Source organism: Gadus chalcogrammus, chromosome 21 (assembly GCF_026213295.1).
Source record: "Gadus chalcogrammus isolate NIFS_2021 chromosome 21, NIFS_Gcha_1.0, whole genome shotgun sequence".
NCBI classification, from domain to species: domain Eukaryota; kingdom Metazoa; phylum Chordata; class Actinopteri; order Gadiformes; family Gadidae; genus Gadus; species Gadus chalcogrammus.
Window position 1 is genome coordinate 17,619,024 of NC_079432.1, and position 10,427 is coordinate 17,629,450.

The window sequence follows — 10,427 nt, forward strand, 5'->3', positions numbered from 1 at the left end:
AGTTTTGCTTTCTACATTCACGGTCACCCAGGTAGATACCACTGAGAACTAGGGGATTTACCCTGATCGCATACCAATACAAAAAATAATGCTTGAGGAGAAGACTTAACACCACAGAAACAATCAATCTTAAAACAGAAATCAGAGTTGTACAATGTCCGATGAGCAAAAGCACTGATATTTGTTCTGGGTTACTGAAAAACGAAACCACATTTGCTTATTCTTTGAGTGTAAGTTAGTTGCACGTGTGTGTTACTGCATGTGTGCGGGTGTGTGCGCACGTGTGTGTGCATACGCGTGTGTACGTATGCGTGTGTGTGTACGTGTACATGTGCATGTGTGCAGGCGTGCACCCATGGCGGATGGACTGAGGAAGCTGTGTTTAGCCTCAGATTAAATTGCGGGACAAAGGTCCCTGGTGCAGGAAAGGCGCACTGGGTTTAGGCTCAGGGAGGGGCCGCAGCCATAAGGCTGGGACTGACCTCTGGGTGGACAGAAAGGCTCCGTTTACCTCCACGGATCAATCTCTCCACTAGCCATCGGGCACTCCTCATCAACTGCTCTTGTAATTTTCCTCATTGGTAAACACGACAAGAACTCTCATTATGCAACAAATCCAGATAGTCCAGATTCAATTGCAGTAGTGAACACATGTACGCACACACACACAAAATGAGGAGACACGCAAAGGTTTGTACATGTTCAGCGACGAACCATAACATTGAAGACCATTGGGGTTAGAAAATATAAGTCAAGAATCTCCCATTATTTCTTGATAAGATTCAGAATTGTATCATCTAACACTTGGTCAAACTTACCCAGCCATACAAAAACGGCTGTTCAAACAAGTGGCCCTGCTAGGTCCTATAATATAAACTCAACGCACACTTAGGTGAACATTGTAAAAGGGTATTTGGTATAATGGACCGTTGCTGGTGAAACGAGAGCCACCAGTCTAATAGCTGAGCTCTGCCCGAGCGTTTAATTACAACAGTGGGTCGGTCTGCCATTACCTTAGCGCTGAATTGAAACTTTGGACAGAGTAATTGGAGGTCGGACTGATCTGGCTGCTTCAGCCCTCTGCAATTACCCATTAATGAACACCAGTCACAGAGATGTTGTGGAGACGATATAGAATGGGAACATTATGAGCCTGGACAGGCAGAAGGTCAGTACAGTATAAACCATAACCCCTGAAGAACTGAAGCTGTGGCACAATTTAAAGCAAATTTAATCAGAGGATAAGGTGTTCCCCTGTAGGAGGACGTTACGGAAAAGAAAGGTGAAAACACAACCTATGATGACAACAGTAAATGGAACAATAGTGGAAATAATAGATAAAAGTATAGTATAATAATAATCTAAGTCAGGATAATAAGGAATCAGTCCTTGGGAACACGCAGAAATGTTAAGTATGACATGGCACCACAAAGCAAAACAACAGCCAAATTCCACTCACCACAGAGAGCCTGGGACTAGCCTGCTGTCAGATGCTGGTACCCCAGTATCCTTTCACCAGTTAGTCCCATGTCCAAAGTATTTGGAGAGAAAATCAAACAAAAGAAACGTTTCGTTTTCTCATACACGATGAGAACCATGCGAGGACAACGCTCGGAGAACATCAGATTGTAGTTCTGGGCTGGAATCAGGACAACTGGTTCCGCAGTCCACACCTCATTGAGGTCAGTTCACACAGAGATTGGAGAGTGATTGGAGAGAGAGAGCGAGAGAGACAGTGAGAGTGCGAGAGAGAGACAGCAAGAGACAGAGAGAGAGAGAGAGAGAGAGAGAGAGAGAGAGAGAGAGAGAGAGAGAGAGAGAGAGAGAGAGAGAGAGAGAGAGAGAGAGAACAGATGGAAACGGAAGGCAATGGAACACACTGCCCACTGGGAGAGAGGGAGGGAGGAAGGGAGGGAGGGAGGCAGTGTGTGATAGAGAGGGATAGCGAGCGAAAGACGCAGGTCCTAAGCAGCCAACTTCCTGACCAATTACTGCAACAACACTACCTTACTGCCTTCTCTCATCCCATCACACTTTGTCAAATATGCACACACACACACACACACACACACACACACACACACACACACACACACACACACACACACACACACACACACACACGCACACGCACACACACACACAACCTAATTGTCTCTCTCCCTCCCCATCTCCTCGTTCTCTTTACAGGACTGGTGGCAAATCAATGTGGAGCACCACCAGCACTACGGGCCAATGACAGAAGCCGCCACTGAGAGAAGAGGTGTCAGTTCAACACTGGCAACAGACGGGGCAGAAAACTGACCGGAGGAGAGAATGGGTGGAGTCTGGGAGGGAGAAATCTCTTGACTGGTCTTGTCTGACCCCGTAAAAACACAGAAAGCAGTAGGTGGCCCTGCATTAGCTCCCAGGGCGATTTATCGCTTAGCATCACAGTTCAGAGTGCAACCTGCTGCGGGCCACAATGGGTGAGTGCGTACATGGTCAAAAACTCATATCTTTGGGGGGGGGGGGGGGGGGGGGGGAGTCATTCTGTCTGTAATACATACATAACTGTGTGTGTATTTGTGTGGGAGTCATGAAAGGCATTGTTCTGGATGGCTGAGAGCCAGAGGAAAGCACCCTCCACCACAGCCAGCGGGTTGTCGTTCCTGCCCCCTGGAGCAAGGCTTCCTGGGACTGATAGAGTGCCTCCCGGCCCCGTCAGCGGTCACACTTGCTACTTCCATGTTTTTGCTACTCTGCAGTCATCAGCAAACATAAAACCAAGCTCAAAACTGTGTCGATGCAGTCTGTAGATAACAGCATCCGCGTAGAGGCAAAAAGAGACAAACCAATTGTAATGCATCAACATGCGTTGAAAAGTTCTACAAAAGGACCCTGACCCATTTGGTAAGGGCTTATAATCTTGGAACAGCAACACAGAGAAAAAGGACCTACAATGTGTGACCAGAGGCCTTTGAGCATGGCCCTTTAGTCAATGAGCAATGCTTTGGTGGATCAGCCAGCTCTGTCTTAACCTTTTTAACACACATCCAAGCTCCGTAGAATAACAAGCACAAAGCAGCCACACGGACATCGCAGAGTCCCTTTTAAACCAAGGCTGAGGGGCTACCGTGCATGCTCAGCGGGTTTCAAGAAGCTGGCAGTGGCCTCCTCAGAGAACCATGCTATGGATGGTGGGGTGGTGGTGGTGGTGGTGGTGGTGGTGGTGGTGGTGGTGGTGGTGGTCGTCGATTCCCTTATGAGAAGGTGAACACATTGGACTCTTTAAGATTTGTAGCTCATAAAAACAACCGTGCCGTAATTCCTTAGAGACAAACCAGGGCAGGAAGCAAAAAGGAAAAATGTAATGCCTTTATACCAATAATGGCCTGCAACTAATATACTTAAAGGGGACATATAATGAAAACAACACTTTTCCTGGGATTTGGGGTATTGATTTGGGTGCTCCCACACACATACAAACTTTGAAAAAAGTCTGTACATGATTTTTTGAGTGAGATATGCATTTCTGAAAGTACCCTGTCTACAGTTACTAAACGAGCGAGTAGGGATGGGAATTGATAAGAATTTCACGATTCCGATTCCAATTCCGATTCTGCTTATCGATCCGATTCCTTATCGATTCTCTTATCGATTCTCATTGGGTGAGAAAATAAGTATAAATGTGTTTGTTTGCATTACATCTCTTTAATATCTGATCAGAAGTGCTTCTAGTATTAGGAAATTGTACATTTTCAAATCAATTGGTCTAGAAGAAAAAATATAGACCAATTTTTAAGCCCAAATGCCATCATTATGTGCCATACAACTAAAAACACAGACTGAAAACAGCCAAGTAAGAGCTTGTGCCTTTTGGAATTCTAACAGTGCTCATTTGCATTCAACTTGTAACAAAATTAAACTGACATAAACAAAATGAAGCATTGATTAGACAGAGATTTATTAGATGGGCCTACCTAATAAACCGTTGGAACACATAAGACCGGAAACCATAGCAATGCCGGTAAACTAACCCCGAGAAGCCCAATCCCTATGAGTGCTCCCCACGCTACGGCCATCCGGAGGCGACAGAGCTGTTGGCCGTGATATTATATATACAATTATAATATAGTATATAATATATTATATACTATTATATATAGAGCTCCGGGAGTCGCAAACTGCAACAATCACTTTCTCCTCCATTCCGCGGTTCACCCGGACTGCTGCACTGAGTTTGACGGCTGAACGCGGATTGGCTGTTACGTTACACTTGTCACTCAGTTATCACGCTGTTGAACGCTAATTGGCTGTCATCACGACAAAAACTTGTCATCGGTTTTCTCCCGCGAAAAACTCGCCCTTTTATACGCGTCTCTACGTTCACTTTGTATGGGATCTTGTCGCCCCGTCGCGTTTGGTGTGAACGCACAATGCGATTCTTCCTCGGCGGCGACATGTTTGCTGCGTTCTGAACCAAATCAAAGCAGCGTGTTTGTGACGTCACGACGCATTTACCGCGACCGGAACCGATAAGCGGAATCGTTAAGCAGGCTTGCTAACGATTCCAAGGAATCGGTTGACTCGGAACCGGTTCTGAACAAGAACCGGTTCTCGATTCCCATCCCTACGAGCGAATCAGTTTCGACGCCCCCTCCTGAGTAGGAAGGGGGCACAGTTGAATATTACCTCCCACTTACCTACTCCCCTCCAATCAGAGCATAGCTACGATTTTGTGGATCAGCGGACGAGCAGCTCCGGCGGGGGCAACTCGGCGGTAGCTCAGCTCTGGGAGTCCCTTTCTCTGCCGGCGGCACCGCTGGAGCTGCAGGACTCTTCGGCAGCGGTTCGGAGGAGCCATGGAGGACAAAGGGATGGTAGTCCCGGAGCTGAGCTGCCGGACTGCTGCCGAGCAACCCCCGCTGGACTTTTCAGCTCCCGGAGGACTGAAGCTTTCCGACCGCTAGAGCAGCCGGAAAGCTTTGGCGGCAGTTCAGCTCCCGGAGTACACTGCCGGAGCTGCCGGACTGCCGCTTAGGCGGCTTCGACGGCGGCTGTCAAGGCCGAGCTCCCTCACTGTGAACAGGTATGGGCCATGTGGGTGAGCACATGTGTGCCACATGAAGGTAAAAAGCAGAGAAGATGTCAGACCTGAGCTACCCCTACCGGACATTTCAGCTCCCGGAGTACACCCGCCGGAGCAGCCGGAAAGCTTGAGCAGCATATCAGCTCCCGGAGTACACCAGCTTCGGCGGCACTCCGGCAGCTTCGGCGCGGGGCGCTCGGCGGCAGTTCGGCATCTCAGCTCCCGGGGTATAAACCCTTCCTCCTCCATGTCGCGGTTCATGGACTTCAGAGAGTCAAGGCCAAAGTTCCTTTCCCCCAATTCTTCTTAACCATGGCCGAGATATCCCCTCCTACGAGTCTTTACTTGTTGCGAAAGTGCCAGAGACGTCAGACGCATGACTTTTATGATTCATAATATCATCCGAGGCACACATAGCTTTTGGCCGTGATATTAGATATAATATTATACAAATACCCATTCATAAAATTATTATTATTATATTATATTTTATAGATATAGAGCTCCAGGAGTCCGCAAACGACAACAATACCTTCTCCTCCATGCTGTGGTTCAGTCTGACAGCTCATTGGTCAATGGACTGTTCCTGGTCAGACACCAGGAACAGTGCATTCTGAAGGGGCTGAAACAGAGGGGAATAGCGGTAGGCGAGATTTATTTTACTAAACGCTATTTCCAGCAAACAGCTTCAAAAACATGTTTTCTGGAACTCAAATGCTATGTTTACTTGTTGTGAAAACGCCATAATATGTCTCCTTTAAAAACGAGTAAATTGACATAGCAGAGGTGAACAAATAAGCAACAAATGAGCTATCAGTACATTGGTCTCGTTTCTTAGTAATTTCATGTTAGGTACTAATTGACAGATGGTGGAATCTACTAACAAAACAGAAGTTATTGCAGATCGAGCAGAGCCCTAGAGAGGAGGGGGAGGGCCACTAAACAACAACAGGAAGAAACCTCCCAGCCATTTCCTCCTGTTGTTTACGGATTGACAAATTAAAACAGGACATGACATCGCCTCGGAAGTGAATCACCCAGCTCCGAGCCCTGGTCATCAGCGTCACCGGCCATTACACACGTTACCGTTATCTCTCCGCTTGGCGACTTCCCCTTGGTCATCAAGCAATCACCAAGGGAAACAATGGCCACTCCATCAAAGGCTCTGGCTGGACAGCGTTAATGAAAAACGCTGTACAGCACTGCGTTTCCTAAGCACTGCGTATATATGATGGTACTCCAAGTCAGTCCGACGTAAACGTCTGTCAATGAGCAGGCAGCCCCATGTATTAGGTGACTTTAGAAAGAACACACCCAAGAAGGGATCGTTTGTGGTGCTGCGTTTCTGTTCTAATGTTTGACGTCACGCTAGGCGACTGCCGAGCTCCCTCACTGGGAACATGAATGGGCCATGTGGGTGAGCACATGTGTGTCACATGAAGGTCAAAAGCAGAGAAGAGGTCACACCTCTGGGCAAGGGCAAAAAAAAAAAGAAAAAAGAAAGACCAGGGTTCCAGTGGAGTCTGGGCCTGTGCCGACGTGTAGGACGTGTAAAACATACAGGGAAGGAATCAGTATGGGCTTATGGTTGTCAGTCCCATGGGATCAATGATGCCTGTGTATGAGGAGTTTGAGCTCATTAAAGTGTGTGTGTGGGGGGGGGGGGGGGGGGGGGGGGGGGGGGGGGGGGGGTCTGGTGGTTGGGGGCCGGCTCCCTTTGACCTGCTGTAGCTTTACCCCCACCACCCCCCTTAAATTCATATCGGATTAATGCGGTGCCTTTCCCATGCCAGGGAAAATCTGGCCCTCTCCCCGCTCTTCAGGGAACTCCAAGACACAAAGGGGGCCGTGAAAGTCGCTCCAACTCAAACAGGGGCTATTATTTACTGTACCAAAGAAAAACTCTGCCTCTCTCTCTAATAGCAATATCCCCCCCCCCCCCCCGCAAACCTCTCTCTCCCCTCCCTCCCTCGAACCTCAATGCCTCCCTCTATTCTCAAATTTCAGACTTGTATGCTGCTGTCTGACTCTACTCCCTCCGTTCCTGCCGGGGGGGGGGGGGGGGGGGGGGGGGGGGGGTTTCGCCTGCCCTACCTCTCTTTGGTTTAGATCCCCTACCCGACTCTGACTCCCTCTCTGCGTCTGGGTCCTTGGTTCACGTAAATAGAGGGTCTCGAAGCCCCGAAGACAGGAATTAGAGGAAAAACAAACCTAAATTATGGCTTTGCAGATCCTGCATGAGCCACTCAAAAAAACCAGCAGACAAATCCTGGCTGATCCCCAGATACACACGAGGCACTCCTGGTTAACACAGGGGGTTGGAGAGGGAACTACATTTGATCAACTTTGGCACAGTCGGCAAAACTTATGGCATGTTCCACACTTTTTCCTTTTGACTTCTGTTGAATTGTGAATTATCATTTGACAAATTGACTAATACCTATCAGATATATATACTATGAGGTATATATGATATAGAAGATAGACATCCTCGCTCCCCAAACTTCTAAAGCTCATAGTGGAGTCTGATGAGGCCTACAGAGCCCAGAAGCACACTTAAAGTTCCCATATCATGATTTTTTTAGGGTTAATAATTGCATTTGGGGGTACTACTAGAATAGGGTTACATACATACATACCCCTTTGCATTCTCACACTGCTCATTTCTGCAAAACCAGTTTCAACGTCTTTCAATAACATACTGTTTTGTAACATGTTGCTTTGAGGCCCCCCTCCCGAGTAGCCAAGTCTGCTGTGATTGGTCAGCACGCCCATGTTGTTGCGATTGGTCAAACGCTTTGCGTGTGATTCTGCAAATTCACACCCCCGAGAAGTTGTAAACATCGAGGGTAGCCGGGAGGCGGGACTTCTGCACTTCAGCAATGCACAGTCTGATGTCACACTGTTAAGGAAGCAAAGTTTGAGCGCAAACAAGCTGTTTCACGCACTTATTGAGGGGCGTTCTCAGTGGACATGAATACTCCCCCTGGCTCGGCCTTACATTTTTCTAGTTTAGCTGAAAACACACATACGTCATATAACAGTGTGAGCAACGCGGAAAGTCGAAAAAGCATGATTTATTCAACTACCATAGAATTTTACTATACTTGGATATATTTATCATTAGCCTATAGCTTTTAATTCTATTCTCTGGTAATATAATATTTAAGTGTTAAATGAATATTGGAATTTGGGATTGACGAGGATGTAGGATTCCTAGTTCATAACTCTGCATTCAATGAGTCCTTGAGGAGGACTTGTGCAGTGTGTTACTTGTGATAGTATGCGGTTCGATTTCTGCTGGCGTGACACTCCTCACAGACAGCCTGTTCCAGACTGCACGCATCAGTCTAAACAGCGGTCTGAGCTAATGGGCTGACAGAGGAATAGGCCCGACCACCGGCCGGCCACAAGCGAACCGACGCCTGGGGTCACCGTTCAGCTGTAAAAAAGGAAAAAAAGAAATGAAAATAGAAAATTGTTTCAGCACATCCATTTGCAAATGGATAAAAATGTAATGGTCGGGAGGAAAGGCATGTGGTTCCTGAATGAAAAAAACATTTGCTTAGCCCTCCTATGCCGATATGAACTTACTCCTATGAAGATCCTAGAGATAGATCTAAACCAGCCCCAGATGTGCATGAGGATGGGGCCCCAACCCCCCAGCTTCAAGCTGACACAGCCCTTAAGGAAACCAGAAAAAACGGCAACAGTTATAGACGAATATCCAGACAGTACTCAGGCACTTGAAGAAGCATTTGTCCGGCTACACCACACCTCCCTGCTACCGCGGTGTGAGAGACGAGCACAATGGCTGCATAAGGAGACTCACGGTGCACCACAGGGCGTGAGGACCCTTGTCTTGTCTATGAATCCGCTAACATTGAATCAACTATAGGTGTGTGTGGTGTGTGTGTGTGTGTGTCGGTGTTTCCGGTGTGGGTGTGTGTGTGTGTGTGTGTGTGTGTGTGTGTGTGTGTGTGTGTGTGTGTGTGTGTGTGTTGTGTGTGTGTGTGTGTGTGTGTGTGTGTGTGTGTGTGTGTGTGTGTGTGTTGTTCCAGGAATCAAAGATAGTTTTTCTTTAGTCTTGTTGCGTCTCTTCCTTCTCTGCAGAGGAACCCTCCATCCTTCTACCACCTCTGTCCTACCCTTTATGTTCCCTCTTCCGTCCTCAACGTTCTTTAGCCGCATTCAGAAGCCAAAGTGTGCTGTTAAAATAGGGCATGAACTACTTTGAGATGGCTCCCCCATCCCTACGGCACCGTCACAGAACTCAGATCTAGGCCAAGCCAAAGACGGAGACAGCAATGGGGAGGACAAACCAATGGCTACTCAGCTTATCTCCCCACAATAGTACTGATTAAAGCTTCTGACCAAAGATATATGGATAGCTTTAGATTCAAACCTTCAAGCTTTAGGTCCTGGGCTGTAATATACAATGAAAACATACCGTTGTCTATGCAGAGCTCTGTGAGAGATCTGTGGCACAAGACACTGTTCCCTTTCCTTGACCTCTTTTCAGATCAAAATAACACTATTACTGCTGAAGACGTTGATTGTTAGAGTCTGCATCTAATGCAAACCAAATAAGCTATGAAGAATCTACAGGTAGCTAGCAATTGGTTTCTAGTTATGGAGGAAAATCAATGCCAAATTGCTCTGAAGAAATTGCCTCAAAAACTTTCCTTAAAGGGGACAATATTATGCCACCAGGTGTGAGTGTGATTAGCCTTACAAGCCGTTTCGAAAATCTGCCCCATATGACATCCCTAGTGGGCGTGTCCACCTAGATCTGTGCTGGATAGAGCAGTCTACCAGCCTACCCAGTGGACTGAAGTAAACGTTGCTCATCTATCCAGCACAGATTTAGGTGGACACGCCCACTAGTGATGTCATATGGGGCAGATTTTCGAAACGGCTTGTAAGGCTAATCACACTCACACCTGGTGGTATAATATGTCCCCTTTAAGTTTTAAAACAGGCCGGAAACTTGGCTGGTAAGTGTGTTACTGAGACCAGTAACACACTTACCACATGGACACAAACCACGTCACAGGCAAAAATAATAATACAGCCATTTGAGGAAGGGGGACACAATAGCGTTTTCATCTTTTTGAGCTTGACACAAGATCTTTCTTGCAATTGTCTCTTTTGCTTTAGTTCTTTTAATTGGTTTAACCCTTTTTTAAATATTATTTGTATAGATCTAGTTTATATGACATTGGTTGTTTATGAGTCAGGTCTCATGGTTTGGACCATCCCAGTTCCTGCAAAATTTACTTACGAAATATAATTACCTTGCACATACTTATTTAACACCTGACTATTTGTGTAGATGAAAACACATTGGTGTGCA